Source organism: Topomyia yanbarensis, chromosome 3, assembly GCF_030247195.1.
Source record: "Topomyia yanbarensis strain Yona2022 chromosome 3, ASM3024719v1, whole genome shotgun sequence".
Lineage (NCBI taxonomy): Eukaryota > Metazoa > Arthropoda > Insecta > Diptera > Culicidae > Topomyia > Topomyia yanbarensis.
In genome coordinates, this window is record NC_080672.1 from 409,171,164 (window position 1) to 409,188,379 (window position 17,216).

Consider the following 17,216-nt stretch of genomic DNA (forward strand, 5'->3'; position numbering starts at 1 on the left):
ATTTGCCGAACTCGACGAACTGAATCGAATGGTATATGTCACTCGGCCCTCCGGGCCTCCGTTAAAAAATCGGTTTTCAGAGCAATTACAATACCTTTCTATTGAGAAAGGCAAAACGTGATTATTCCAGGATTCATGGCACTTTATTCACGATTTTGGGTACAATTTTTTCTGTGTAGTTTGGATAAATGAGAAAGGCACAATTGCACCACTAGGTGGATTCAAACAGGTTTTTTTTTAATTGGCGCACGGTAGTACGCAATGATAGGTCATGTTGCCTTACCTCTATTTTGTCGTTTTTTCATATATACGGGAATCTTAAGGTTCAAATCAGAACGCCTCAATAAGCGGCCATTTTGGAAAACGAAAAAAGCTGTTTTTTCTCACATCGTTGAAAAAATCTTCTTGAAAATGAATCAATGTATTCGATGCATTGGTAGAGTATTACTGATTGATTTTAATGAAGATTTTTGCAACAGTTTGAAAAAAAACGGCTTTTTTCATTTTCAAAGATGACCAAGCTTTCTCAGTTGAACCTTTATTTTAGCCGCGTGTTTTAGGTTGTTCTGCAAAGCAAATATGTCTGATTGCTCTATAATTTTAAATGATATCATTACTGCATTGCGTAGGTGATGATACCGAAGAAAGGCGACTTCTGAAAATTCCCACCTCACGAAGATTTGGTCGCATGGAACAAAATTTGAAATCAATGCCCGCACAGTTGGGTCGGAGCAGCGCTGCACCAATACCGACAACAATAAATACAATGTTTGTTTTGTTCTCGAAACATAGCACGCTAAAAAATCCTGATTTTACTTACAGAAAATATATAAGTTTTTTGTTTATCGTTTTAAATTTCTTATAAACATGTATATAATTTGCTCAAACTTTTGAAAAAATGGTAATGCTGTACTACACATAATCAATTATTACTCAAAAAAAATCCAATTATTACTCAAAAAGATATTCGAGCAAACATTTTAAAATGTTTCAAATGGACAAAATGCTTTGAAATATAGTGGACCATTCGTGGAAAAAATACTGGATCAATAATTTGCACTGTGCGCTGCAGTGACGAAGCAAACAACCGAAATATTGCCTTAATCGCGGTAGGGCATGAATCGATCTCTCTTTCTTCGTGCTCGTGACAACTGTCATGGCACATACCTATCTTGTAATGTCGCTATTCATTTTCAGTTTTATCATAGGAGCTGCCGCTAATCTCAAATAATGGTGCGGAGACAAATGCAATATTACACCTTACACGACAAAGAAAAAATTTGTTGTCGAGAGAAAAAGTACAATATGTTTGAATTATGAGAACACTATAACAAATTTATATAAAAGAAGAAAAACCATTCCTTTGAATCGTTGGTCATTTGATGCAAAATTAATATTTTTGTCGGAAAATATGTGATCTTTTAATTCTAAAACAAATTAGACATTTCTGTTTCCTGATAATGAATTACGGGCGCTGCAACAAAGTACAAACACCAAAAAGGTGTTTGAACGAAAAGGTAATGCAGGAATGTAATGAAATCACTGGAAAGTTCATTGTTCATTTAGTCATTTCTTCAGATGCTGATGAACCAATATTCAAATAATATTATATTCACAACCATTGAAGAAGAACTTTCTGAAACGATGACCCTCATATTTATATTTTTTTACTTCTTTAATTTTTTTTTTTCAATTTCTTCGAAAATCATTTTTTTTCAATATGTTTATTTTATGTATTTGTATTATATTAGATTTATTTTATTTTATTCGTTTTATTAATTCATTTAATACATTTTGCTCATTTTATTGCTTTATTCATACGATCAGTTTCATTCATATTACGGGTATTGCGCATCTGATTCATTTCATTAATTTAATTCCTCATATTCACCGTTCTCATGTTATTTATTTTATGCATTTTGTAATTTTATCAATTGTATTCAGTTATTGATTTAATTCATTTGATTCATTTGAAGACCTTTATTCCATTTATTAAATATTATAATTTTATTAAATTCATCAAGTTTATCAATTTTGATTTTTCTAATTCATTTTATTCTTTTTATTTATATAATGCATTTAGCTATTTTATCTATTTTGTTCGTTTTATTCATTTAAAGTATTGTAATAATTTTCTTCCTTATCTTCATCGCATTCGTTCCATCATTTTGTTCAGGTTATTCGGTTTATTAATATTGTTCATTTTATTCGTTTCATTTATTTCATATATTTTGATTACTTAATATCTTTAGTTTATTTTAATATTTTTCAAATATTTTATTCATAGTATTCATTTATTAATGTCATGCAAATTTATAATTTTATTAATTTTATACTTTCATTTTTTTTACTAATTTTATTAACTTAATACTATTGATTGCTGTACTATACTATTAACATTACGCATTAATGCTATTGATTTTGTTCATTTTATTTATTTACTTCTTAGTAAGTATTTGTAAGTTATTTTTAATCATTTTTTAGTGATTTCATTTTAAATAAATTTGAATCAATTTCATGCTTTTAATCCATAGTTTACATTTTGTTAATTGCATACATTTTTCTCAATGTTCATTTTATTTGTTTCAATCATTATATCACTTTTATTTCAAGAACGCATTAAAATAATTTATTCATTTTGTTGAGTGCAACGAACGAGTCATTTTCTTATTTTTTAGACTTACTTCATTTTATCCATTTTGTTAATTTTATTTATTTTGTTATTCTATTTATTGTGATTGTTTTATTTATTTATATTTAGCTCATTTTTTATAGATTTTGTTCAATCTTTTCTATTTATTTATTTGATTTATCTTATTTTATTTATGTTTTAATTTATTTTAATTAATTGATTCATATTATTGATTTTTCAATTATTTAATTTCAATAATTTTATTCGTTTAGTTATTCTATTTATTTCTTATATATTTATTTGCTATTGTTTGAGTATTTATTCGTGCGGAAATTGAAACTATGTTTAACTCATCGTTAGTTGGGCGTGTGAGTTCTTCAAACCAATGAATCAGTAAACAGTGGTACACGGAAAAAATGTTCCCAAAATCGTGAATAAAGTGCCATGAATTCGGAACAATCACGTTTTTACGTTACGAAAATCATGTGCTTGATAATTATGTTTAATTCAATATCAATTCTACAAAAGGGCTCATCAGATTCTTGTAAGCAAGCTTGTTTTGCTTATTGTTTATCATTCGAATGAATTTTTTACGAAATATGCACATTAATCTACATCTTTACCCTTCGCAGAAGCAATTCCAAATGTTTTTTGTGTTGAAATTATAACAAATTAAAGAAAGTCAGTAAAACAAAGCCATTAGCCCTTTTCAAAAGTTGGTATGGAATTTCCTACCAGTAACGCTCGCATAACGCCTTTATTAGTCCAAATATTTGTTTTTGTTTTATGAAGTTCAGTCACGCTTTCAAACATGTCATTACTAAAACGATTTTCTGTACGCAACTTAGTTTATGAACATTATTCATTACACCAAAGGTTGAGTCATAGTATTATTAATAGATTTTGAAACATTAGTTCACAAAATCAAAACATTCTGGATATTTTCTCGTGAACTCAATCCTCGCGAATGATTCCTGATATATTAGTCACGGTCCAATATCGATATAATTCACAAAATCATGAAATTAGTTCGTGAACTGATTCATGATACGTAGGACATGATTCGCGATCTGGTATTTACAAGATATCTATTTGGAGTATTATTCGTCGAATCATCTTTGTTCCATGTACTTTTTTATAATGTCCAGCTGATAACGACCAATAATAGGTATGATCGGCAGTAATAAAAAGTTATTAGGACGGCAGCCCTAAGTTTGCGCCGCTAAAACAACAAAAATGATCCATAAAAAATTGAAAAACGATCCATAAAAAAGTTGTCCATGTTCCATAAAACAAAACTGAAAATCCATAAAACAGTGTGAATGATCCATAAAAAGGGGTGATTTGATCCATAGATTATGTAAAATTGAACCATAAAATGGTCTCAAAAGAGCACTAAAATAGTAATAAAAGAGCAATTAAAATCAACTAATGCCCCATAAAAATATTGGAAATGTTCCATAAAATGGTACATTTTGCGCCATAAATTTACTGACATTGATCCATAGAATATTAACAATGTACATTAAAACACGTCGATATGTTCCATAATATCGACAAAAATGTTCCACGGTATTACAAAATGGAGCAATAAAATGTCAGAAAAAGTTCCATAAATTTGATGAAAATGTTTGCTAAATAATTTTTCTTGCTCCATAGAAGATGTAGAAATGAACATTAGAAATGATTCATATATCGAACGTTAAATTATGGTTCATGGATATTTACAAAACGATCCATAGGAAAAGAAAATGTAAAACGATCCATTAATATGTGCTTATGCACCAGAAACATTAAATTTAATGAATTCATGCGAAATTGTTGCTATTCGAACTAATAATAAAGTTTATTACATTTGGTTGTAATGTCAAAGTACAACAAACAATGCATACATTATAGTTAAACTTCAGCTTCCGTATCGCACTAGTCAGCTAACTGACCTTAGCTAACCTGAAATCATTATGGCAACTCTAAACGTCAGGCTATTTATGATATTAGAGCGCTGAGAGTTATTAGACCACTGATACAGGCTGGCATGAGTCGCAAATACTATCTGAATAACTATCTGAAGCGAAAACGGACACTTTATACACGAACACAGACTAATGTGGCTACGCCACATCGCTTTCTAGTGCACTGTCCGACTTCGCTGCCGCTCAGTCGGCTTTTAACTAGCTATAGCCCCTATGTTTAAGTAAACCGGGCAAACGAGAGGACCACAGGTTTGCTTGCAATTCCAGCTACGGGTTAATCAATGCCTCGTCCAATCCTTGGCCTCGGATATGCGGCCAAGCCGCATCACACTAGCTCCCAGTATAAGCTCACTTGTTAAAACACTGTCACTGTTATGAGAATTGTTAAGCACAACTTATTTTTTCAGTTTACCATAAAATTTCGCGTGAATTCATTAAATTTATTTTTTCTAGTTCATAAGCACATATTAATGGATCGTTTTACATTTTCTTTTCTTATGGATCGTTTTGTAAATATCCATGAGCCATAATTTAACGTCGATATATGAATCATTTCTAATGTTCATTTGTACATCTTCTATGGAGCAAGAAAAATTATTTAGCAAACATTTTCATCAAATTTATGGAACTTTTTCTGACATTTTATTGCTCCATTTTGTAATACCGTGGAACATTTTTGTCGATATTATGGAACATATCGACGTGTTTTAATGTACATTGTTAATATTCTATGGATCAATGTCAGTAAATTTATGGCGCAAAATGTACCATTTTATGGAACATTTCCAATATTTTTATGGGGCATTGGTTGATTTTAATTGTTCTTTTATTACTATTTTAGTGCTCTTTTGAGACCATTTTATGGTTCAATTTTACATAATCTATGGATCAAATCACCCCTTTTTATGGATCATTCACACTGTTTTATGGATTTTCAGTTGTGTTTTATGGAACATGGACAACTTTTTTATGGATCGTTTTACAATTCTTTATGGATTATTTTAAATATTTTATATGCAAAAGTACATTTTCCCTTATTAGGACCTCGAACATCGTTATTCATTTGAGTAGGCTCAATATGATGTCTGAACAAAAAACGAATCGCGTTCGTGATATAGTTAACAGAACAAGATACCAAGAATCAGTCACACTTTTATGGTTAAGTTCATATTCTTCCGCAAGGCTTTACATAAAAGGATAAAACTGCGTGGAATATAAAATAGGTATCTTTATCTATAGCCAATATAATCTTAGCAATATGTACGAAAGTCGCTCGCGATGAATTTCCATGAATTTGAAACGAGTAATTTGAACTCCGAACTGCCGGCCTTCGGGAGTATTGCTTCTTATTATTCATGAGACTTCAAGAAGTCACTTTTGGAGGTATTTGTTAATGTAGATTTGTTGCTAGACGGTTCCAGATTTAATAAAAAAAAAGCTGGCTTATTTTGACACATCTACAGATCGCTTGCCGCACACAAAACTTTTTGTGTAATTCGACAGCTTCATCTTCGGCCAATTCAAAAAATTTCCTACTTGGAAGTTGGCTTTTTTAAATTCGGTTTTAAACCAAAGCTTTGGAAGATATACCCTGGCGTGGAAGAGCCGGTAGAATTAGACTACATTCTTTACGGCTATTGTACAACCGCCATAAGAAACCCAAAAAGTTGGTACACAATCGGGAAAAGCGAATCAGAAAAGGTGACTATATGTCAATATGTCAGTGATTCACTCAATATAGAATGGATAAAGGCTATGATGCCTAACCTTAAGGTCCGTCCAGGTTAAGTCTTCGGTACGGATCGATACCTTGACCTAGGAACTTCGAGCATTTTATTAGTCGCCTCTTACGACATGGTAGCAGTTTCCCAGTAGTTCTATTCTTGGCTGAAATAGCGCAAAAAAATTTGCACGGCCTACGAACCGATTTCCATGCGAGACTGACAAAATCGACTCAAAAAACTCTTACCGTTACACCTCACCCCTTCATGACGCTCTCGCCCCCCTTGCTCACATCCGCATTCCCTTCATCCACCCCACAGTTGTGGTATTGTCGCGCACTACAGAATTCTATAATTATATTTTCCGTTATTTTTTCTAATTTCAAGTTTTATATGAGACCCTCTTCTTAAAAGTTTCTAATTTGGAAAAATATTATTAACGCCGCCATTTTTCAACCGATTTTGATCACAAATAGGTCGTTAGATACGGGATTAAATTTTCTCTTCGATTTTTTTTAGAACGAATACGCTTGTTGAGCAATTTTTACATTTTTCTTGAAAAAATCGCATAATAAGGCTACTTGCATATTGTTGTCCCAAAATCGTGTAGTATGTTTAGCAAAAGCACATAATATGGTTGCAAAAGCACATAATATGGTTGCAAAAGCACATAATATTGTTGGAAAAGCCATTTTTTTCTTTTCACTTAGAGCAGATTTCTTCACCCTCGCTTAGCGCTTAAGCCAGGTTTAAAAATACTGGTAAACCTGGTTTAAAAGTTAAGCGAAGGTGAAGAGATCAGCCCTTAGAAAATTGAAAAACAAGATGAAGAAATAACAGAATCCTGAAAAAGAGAGTACCTATATTAAATTGATCAAACGTGGATTTGTATTGTATTTAACCTTTAACAGATCACTTTAAAAGTACTTTGATTTTTTTTTCGTTTTGTTGCACCGTGTTATTAAAAAGATGTAAGTATTGATAATTTCAAAAAATCGTTTCCTCCATTTTTGCTCAATTTTTCCTCAAATCATGAACTCATATGTAGTTGACAAGGAATTATCTTTCATTTGATATTGATCGTCACATTGACGAAAAAGTGTTTATAACTTTTCAACCATAATATTTAGACATATGGTGCTATGAAACAAACTATTCGCCCTAAAATAATCTTAAAGTTGTTGAAACCTATGTTGAAAAGTATGGCAGATAGAGCTTATACGTCTTCAGCACACTTTTATAAAATTTGTCATTCTACTACATCATTGAAAATTATATGGCCGTATCCAAAATGATTAAAAAGTTGATTTTTTAATCTTTCTAAAATTAGAACCACCTGAATTATTCCAACAGAAAGAAGAAGTTCACAAACTACTAGACATTTCCAAAGACATAATAAGGCTAAGTTGTTTTTGACTTAAACTAAAAATTTAAAACACCGGCTGAATTTGCATTCTGGACCACCGTGCAGTAGATAGTGCCGGAGCTTTGCTCTTCTGGCAAACAATACACAATATTTGTACAGCACATGAAACAGAACTGCTAAACGAAGAAATTAAATAAATATTTTAATATATTTTAATCGACTGTTTTACAGTATTAATCGGTTTCAATTACCATCAATAAAAAAAACTGTAACGACAATTAGATTTATGGTAAAAATCGAATTAATTCCAACATAAAATGTTACGTGACATGCGTCGTTAGTTAATTATCACAGAAGTGCAGGGTTGGCATCATCGCTTGTCGCATCGTTCATTTTATAGCCAGATTCCAATAGGAGTAATTTCGTGACAGTATTATAGCAAATCGAAAACACCCTTATTGGTAGGCAATAAGCACAACTTCAGTTACTCGTAGAAGCCGACTATGCGTTATGTTGAACAACACGAGTAGTACATGTTGCCTACCAACCGGGCTGTTGTTGCTTTGTACGCATAACATAGTTTCTATGCGAGTCGCTCTGCTTTCTTCACACATTTTATATTGTGCATATTCTCGAGCTGCATCATTTAATTCATCATTTTCTCTTTGTTCGCGCTTGTTATTCAACATCGACCGTGTAAACTTGCTGTAAGATGACTCTGCTTTTATTTGATTTATTTTTATAGCCCGTACTTATTTTCTTTCCTCGATGTGAAAATGCAGTTAGGTAGGTTTGTTTCTATTGGTGACTATTTGCGTTACGATGATGCGATTTGAGCTACTGTACCTATCATGCAAACATTTTTTGGCTGGCCTTTGTCGGATTGAATGTGTCCAATGTTCGAAATTGCCCCGAGAACCCATATTTACATACTGGATTCAATTACTCCAACATAAGCCACTTGCGCTTTAACGCAATTTAAAAAAGGGCTTTTTCTTTCTCACATGTTTAATATATGGCAAACAATTGTGTTGACATGAGGGAACAATTATGGAGCGGAGAAAAAAAGGTTAAATTATATAATTGAGTTGCACGTGGTGGTGGTGCAGTAAAACGGTCATGTTCAGCCCAAAGCTAATATGGGTTTGGGCTAATATGGTTACCTTTGGAAATAGTTGCTCGCTTGTGTTGCATTCCACAAATGCAAAACCATGCTCCCCGGCTTTTTTTGTTCAAATGCGAGCACTATCACCGCCTTCACGAAAGCGGTGCAGCATGGGCGAACAATGAGTTTACTACTTGCTTAGCTGTGTTCCGTATGTAGATGCGTTTTGCGATCATTTGTGTACTACTGGGTAGGCGATATGTAGCCACAGTTGTATGCATTTGCATGCGGATCTGCTTGTTACGTGTGTTGTACGTTTTATGATTGGTGTTTAACGCGCTTGACGTTATGTTTTACATTTTTCGCCTATAGGGATACATACACGGGCGCACGGTGTGTGACGCATTTCGCTTCCCTTACATACCTAATTAACAAACTGATCGTGTTAATGCACACGAAAATCAACAAAACACCGCATTGTAGTTTTTGCACTGAGTTGCAGCTACGCCCGTCACTGGGATGCACTCCCACGGTCAATTTAAGCTCATCTAGACCATCGGACGCATATTGGCGTGCAAAAATTGCGAATAATTGACCCGTCAATTAACCTTTACGTTATTATTTTAGCGAAGAAGTGGACCAAAAAGAATCGGCATGTTAGAGATGTGCATTTGAATCATTCGAAACGTCTAGTCATTATAAATCGATTGCGAAGAATTCCATTTCGAGAAATTCAAGCCCATCATCATCCGCCCGGTTTGTTATGAATGGATTAAATGATTTCACATCGTTGTTGTTAAAATAATTATTTGCACATTTACTCGGGTTTTTTTCAAAACAAAACCCCCAATGGTGCGCTATTATGACTGCTAAAAATAGTAATCAAATTAAAGGGATCTATAGGAGACTAATTAATGGCTGCAAACATCGGAACATTGCATACATACGGAAAACTCAAATGGGACGAGAAATATCTAATTTTCATAACAATTTTTGGCAGTCTGAGGGGTAAATTGAAACTTTATAATCAGAAGCTCGTGTATTGCTCAGTGTTATTTCGACACGAAATGTGTGTTGCCAACACTGCAAGCAACTATTTTTGCTCGGGTATCGTAGGTGTTCGATGTCGATTGTCACCACTGCCTTTGTCATCAACAAGTTTCCATGGTTATAACAAAAAAAAACCTGTTTTAATCCACCTACAGGTGCAATTGTGCCTTTCTCATTTCTCCAAACTATGATTTAATATCTGGTTCGTACAATATAACATTATGGAAATGTCTTTCATTCTTATTACACTTGGTAAGTATATATAAGAGCACCTTTTTGCATTCATCGCGGTATCGGTTTGAATCGGAGTTTTCTGTGTAATCGCACTCCACAGCCCGTAACTCCGGAGCTGGAAGTCGGATGGAGATGGAATTTAATATCAGTTTCCGGGGATGCAACACCTTTCATTTGAGACTAAGTTGATCAAATCGGTCTAGCCATTTTCGAGAAACCAATATAACCGTTATTTTGAATTTGGATGCTTCCGTATCCGTCGATAGTGACCAAAGAGACTTTGAATGATTATTGGTGACCTAGATCTACAAATTCAACAGTTGTGTTGACATTTTGGAAAAAAAATTCACCTTTTTACATTCATCGCAGAATTCGCTAGAAGCGAGATTTGCTGCGTGATCGTACGTATCACCCTGTAATTCAGGAACCAGAACTCGGATCCACACAAAATTCAACAGCAGCTGATGGACCTTTCATTTAAAATCAAAATCGTCAAAATTTGTCAAAATCAAAAATTTGTCAAAATTTGTCAAAATCGGTTCAGAAAATTCCGAGAAACCGATGTGGACAAATCAACAAATTTTGTTTTGTAACCATACTCTTCAACTCGTAATCCGGAACAAGATGTCGGTTGAAAATGAAATTCAATAGCAACCTATAGGAATATTATACCTTTCATTTGAATCTTAGTTTGTAAAAATCGGTTCAGACATCTCCGAGAAACCGATGTGGACATACACACATACATACACACATACATACACACAGATATTTTGCGATCTCGGTGAACTGAGTCGAATGTTATATGAGACTCGGCCCTCCGGGCCTCGGTTAGAAAGTCGGTTTTTGGAGTAATTACATAACCTTCTATATGAGAAAGGCAAAAGAATAATATTTAATTAGCTTAATCAGCATGAGTTCAATGTTATCTTCATGTGATTATATTTTGAAATGTTGGTGGAATGGGTTTGAAAGTGGAGGGAATGGGGGGTTAGTAGAGTGGGAGTGGAGGATGCGTCAGAAATCCTTCATCTTATTTCGGTATACGGGGTGGATGAAGGAAATGCGGGCGTGAGGGTGGTCCAAGGGGAGGGGAGTGATGGAGGAGGGAGGTGTAAGGGCAAGGTGGGGGGGGGGAGGGGCAGCGACGCAATACTCAATTGCATATTTTGCCTTCCATTTGAGACTTTGTTTGAGAAAATCGGTTTAGTCATCACCGAAGAACCGATGTGACTTTAATTGTGGAATATGCCCGGAATTCCGGACTTCCGGAATCGTCGATAGTGGACAATATATTCAAAGAATGTTTGATTGGCAATCAGTGATCTAGATCTGCGATTAGAAGTAATTTGGTGACCATTTCAATAGTTTTTAGCCTCTGAGGTATTACGATTGTACCGATTTATATGGGAAATTCCAGTGTATCCTTACTAACACCCCTGTAACTCCGGAAGCAAGAGTCAGAACCGAATTAAATTCAGCAGCAGTCAATGGTATTACTGTATCTTTCATTTGAAATCAAGTTTGTAAAAATCGGTAGAGAATTCGGTGGGGAATGGGTGATATTAGCTGAGGAACTTGGCGGGTTCCCCGGGGGCGTCATGAACCGTCATAGGTGGCCAATGTGGTCAAAGCTGCTTTAATTGATCATTAGTGATCTAGACCCGCAAACTAGAGTAATGTTACATCAATTTTAATATGTTTTACATCATTTTAACATCATGGTGGTACCAGTTTATATGGGAATTTGCTGTGTGACCGCACTCTTCAACCCGTAACTCCGGAACCGGAAGTCGGATCAACTAAAAATTCAATAGCAGCTTATGGGAGCGTTATACCTTTCAGATGAAACTAAGTTTGCGAAAATCGGTTCAGCCATCTCTGAGAAAATTGTGTGAGTTTAAATGACACACACACATACACACACACATACACACACACATACATACACACACACAGACATTTGCCGATCTCGACGAACTGAATCGAATGGTGTATGACACTCGGCCCTCCGGGCCTCCGTTAAAAAGTCGATTTTTACAGTGATTGCATAGCCTTTCTTTATATGAGAAAGGCAAAACAGATTACAGGCGGCAAAAGTGAAAAGTTTGACTTTTTTCTTTCTGAAGGAGTAAATCATTTGTGCGAAAAGCAAATTTGATTCCAAGGCTATTTTAATTGAATAAAAGAGTTTACGATAAAGTTATCCCGTTGTGAAATAATTAACTCCGATTTCATCTGTACGAGCCTATAGTAGTCGTGGATAGGGGAAACTGTCATGAACCGAAACTGGTTCCTCTTTCCCAACAAGCAGCTACTCAATTTCCCGCAGGTGAGAACTGTTCTATTGTTTGCTACCTGAAAGTAGCCTACAGTGTACTTTGGATAGATGATAGATTTGCTAAACGAATCATCAACACTTACTTGAGATCTATAACATAAACCTTACCCGGGCCAGGCCCTGAATGCTTGTTTTCTATGTTAAAAAACACGCTATCTGTAGTAGTATTATTCAATTGCTTTCAATCGCCCAATAACGGGAAATGGTTTCCTAAGTGTATGAAAGGTGAGAAAAATCTGAGGTCACACCTTCCTTCGGAAGGGAAGTAAAGCCGTTGGTCCCCGGTCCATGAGTTGATGGGTCGATATCCAATCCAAATAGTGGGAGTGTCACCTCTCTGGCGTCGGTGTTTGGCCTCGTAGCGGAAATAGGCCGACGGAAAATAAACAGAATTGGAAGAAGAAGAAGAAGTGTATGAAAAGAGTGTATTTGAAACGCCAACCAGTGTCCCTCAAGATAGCAGCTTAGGGCAACTTATCTTTCTCTTATTCATCGACGATTTATGCACCCGCATCAAATCTGGACCACTACTCTACGCTGATAACCTGAGTTTTTTTCGTTTAATTGCATCAGGACTCGATTCTGCTGGGCTCCAATGTGATATAGTCAATATTCGCTTGTAGTTCAATTTCGATAAATACCTTTAAGGTGACATGATTTGAACGCTAGAAGTTTGTGTCATCGATAGGATGAATTCTATCCGTTACTTGGGAGCGTTATTTGACAGAAAACTTTATTTCCCCGACCACATCACTGCAACAATAGCGAAGCCTTTTTGCAACGGACTAACGTTTGGAAAGTTTACGAAATTCAGGCGTTTATTTTACTGCACTACATGCATAAAAAGTCTACCAATACACTTGTCCCACTTAACTGTACTCCTACGGCACTGTTAACCTTAAATCGCGCAGTTATTTACAACCTAATTGTCGTACAAGCTTGATTTGCTCAAATCTATTAAAAACCTATTTGGATGACACTGTACGAAAGAAATCCTACAAGTGTCCAAAGAGTGCAACTATTTTCAATATTTTGAAGGATTGTCGCTCAAGCTTTAGCTTGTGCGACCACTTTTGGTTGCTACTCCATTATTGATCGGAACTAGCTGAAATTTCACAGAGAATCCATAGATGACAGCCTGGGAGAAACAAATTATCCTTCAATGTACAACTGCTTGTAGTCCCCAGTGGTTTATTGATCAATACTGACGCTGTCCAGGCCCGAACGTAGATCGCAGCAGGAAAGGGAAGTCCGACACTTGCTTTTGCTAGAGACCGTACATACTACTGCGCACTTCACAAGGATCATGGGAGGGGGCAGATTGATAGTAAGGATAAGGAATCGAAATTGTTGGGCAGTTCGCGATTAAAGATTTTAATAGGTTCTGGACACCCGACCACCAGGAGACTAATTAGATGGCAAAAATTCGTTTTGGGCATTTATCGTAACAGCGAATAGCGAGAAATATACTAAATTTAAATTTTCCAGAGAACAAACTAGCAATAAGAAAACCACCAAACGATTTGGAAAAAAAAGAATTAAAAGTGTAAAACAAAATAAAAAATATCGATTGTTTTCGTGTCGAGAATTTGAAAGGATGTTGAGCGGCCCAAAAAAAGGCCTTAGAAATTTTAGGCGCGTGTACTGTGTTACTACTAACTACAGTGTTGATTGTCGGCTTTGCCTCAATGGAATGAAATGTCGCGCAACCTTTAATTCATCGCTGTTGCAGCCTTGGGGAGGGCTGCCAAACTTGGACAATATAAATGTCAGATCGGATGATATCGCTCAGTCACCGCCAAGAATTTTCTTTCTGTTGCCAACGTCCGAAGAAATTGGAAGTGCGCGGTTTTCTCGCGGTTCTGTATGATAGGTTATAAATTAGGTGTTAGTACAGTTGATTAATGAACTAAATCTATTTTTTTTTGTAGGAGACGAACCACTGACGAACAGCCTTTAGATCTATTGTGGTATTCCCCCTTCTTAATTTAAGTACTAGTACTATGTACTATGACATATCACTATTAGTAAGTGATCGTCGTTATTGCGATACGAACTCTTCCCAGTTTGGCACCCGTATGAAGTTTATGACCTGTTTGGGATTTTCAGTCCAAATATTAAAAGGCTCTTTTACAGAGGACTCTTAGTCTGCGTTGTATCAATGCAAGGTATTCGCAGAGTAGATGCTCTGATGATTTACTTTCAGATCCGCAGACGAAATTTACAGTTAGTCACGAAGAAAATTAAATATTTTTGACAATATTAAGAGTAAGAAAAAGTGAAACATGGAAAAGCTCGAAACATACAAAGTAAAATGGGATGAATGGGTTAATTAAAATTAATTAAAATATAATGGGTCAAAAGTTGATGTAAGTTAGGACTTTAAAACATGGCTTATTTGTTGATTTATGCTGGGCAGATCCTCTTTTTATCTCTGGCCTCGGACTTTGTCCACAAACCTCACAGTAGCAGACAGAGCACGATCAGGAGAACCATGAATCCCTGCTACAAAGACACGAAAATCGACGTGACAGAAAGTGCGACGTCATTTTCTTTTCAACCGTGTCCTGACCAAGTTCAGTCCTATTTTTCGTCCGGCCAGAATGCCGCACAAATCAATGCGACGGAAGTTTAGTCGCCATTTTGGAACTAATGCCGGCCCAACTTGGAACTTCGTATAAAGCAATGATTGTCAGTTCCAGCACATCAGATCTGAAATTGTTGGACTTTCAACTAGCAATAATCGCACCTCGGTTGTACCTCATTGGTTACGATATCGCCACTGCGCAAAGCTGAAATTGTTGGACTGTTATCAAACGTCTGGCGTACATCAAGTGTTGGGTGGCTTCAAATTAGCAGCCATTGATTTCTCGAATCAAACGAAGCTGATAGCATATCTGTGGTTTCCTACGCCATAAGGAATCAACCAGACCCCAGTTGCACGTCTTACCTCTTCAGCGTCAAGAATCGAAAAGCCGCGAATAATGGCGATTTGCTTCTTTCTCGGCAGATGTGTCGACTTAGTTATGTCGACGCCAAACAGCGTTCATGCGACTTAATAGTTAAGTTGCTGCTACACTATGTTATGTCATATGTGAAAATTACACACTACACAATATCTTCCAAAAGAGAAGAGGTAACTAAATTTGGATATTTATCGTGTTTTAAAATATGTATATGAGAGGCATATAGAGGAGAAAGAGATAGCCAGCACATATCGGACTGGAACGGGGCCAAAAAAGATTCGTTTAACGGAGATCTAGACGCTAGAACACTAGGCACACGACCAGACAACATGTTTAATGTAGCGATAACCACCACCACAAGCGCAGAGACCGTTTTCCTCATGTAATGATTGGGCATGGCCCGAGATATCACCTGAAAGAAGTAACGACCTTCATTCATCCCCTTGATCCAAAACCCAGGATATTCCTAAACTTCCATTTTTCCAAGAAATTTGCCAATTTTCGAATGTCATCTGACAAGAAGTACTGAAACATACGTTGAAGCTACACGATCATTCATAAATATCTCCTTCTAATGTCCGCATTCTCATTACCCGGAACGGAGCAATGCGAAAGAACTCAAACTAATGTAAGATTTTAGAAATATAGGAACACTTTGGTTTTTCATGCTCCATGTGGAAATTCCTGCTAGTTTCTAAGAATTCCGAGACCAGGAGCCACTTACTTCGGTTTTGTAACAGCACCCATCAAGCGACACTCTTAGGCCTTTACGAGGAAGCTTAGGAGCGAAAATGATTTTCCGCTTTCGAAAATTCATGGACACATTAGAAGATGTTTCCTCAATGGGATTGTCAGACCCTCGCTCTTTAGTGAACAAGGGAGCGTAGAAACGAGTCGTGGCCGATGGTTTAGCACTCTTTAGCATTTCTCCTCGGAGCGTTCCTTAAAAGAATACTTCACTTTAATGTATATGCTGGATATGTCAAGAGTTCATGACGGGTCTCTCCTCCGTATTAAGGATATTTTTCATGATTCTCTTCGCATTTTCGTTGGCCCAATTGCATTTGCAACGACGACACTTCATGCCCCGTGGTAAAAGGCGAATAGTTGGACGAGCCCCGTTCAAAAGAACAAAATTTGGAAGAGCAGATCCGGCGAAAGACTCGATGCAAAATAAGTTGTTTTCTTATACTCCTCAATTTTTTCCTGAACGCAAATGCTTGCAAACCACATTTTTCACTGACTGAATTAAAGGGTTCTTGAAGAAGCCAACCCCATACTTCGCAATTGAGGCCCCTGTCGGCGATTACACTATCAATCTCTACTTCCCGGGCCGGGCATTGGCACGACCTGTGTGTCCAATACTGTCATACGGATGCCTAGTGTGGTGGCAGAGGGGAGAGGTGATGACAGTCCAGTCAAAGCTAAACCATCTGCAAAGAATGGCGCTCATGGCGTTGACTGGTGCTTTCACCACAACTCCGACTGCTGCTCTTGAGACACTTCTAAATATCAAACCATTACACATAGACCTCCAACATGAAGCACTATCATGTGCATACAGACTGCAGGTTACTGGGCTTTGGAACAGTAATCATGTTGATCTTGCTACCAGTCATAGACGATTGTGGTCACAAATGGTTACGTGGGGTGAAGATATTCTTATTCCAGCGATATGACACTTACATGTAGTTTTCCTTACAGAACATTACATGTTTAGATTCCCTCTCGATAGGAGTGATTGTCTGGCTATATGGAAAGTCAACAACAAACGCAAGTGGTCTGTTACACTGACGGTTCTCTGATGGAGGGACGTGCTGGTGCTAGT

The 17,216-nt window shown here is 36.2% G+C and overlaps 1 protein-coding gene and 1 pseudogene across 2 annotated transcripts in view; one reads left to right on the top strand and one right to left on the bottom strand.

The window, feature by feature from the left end:
- LOC131693855 (uncharacterized) overlaps positions 1 to 17,216 on the top strand; it is a 293,967-nt gene that overhangs the window by 183,593 nt on the left and 93,158 nt on the right. The window lies entirely within an intron of this gene.
- LOC131694428 (U4 spliceosomal RNA) lies at positions 15,094 to 15,216 on the bottom strand (annotated as a pseudogene).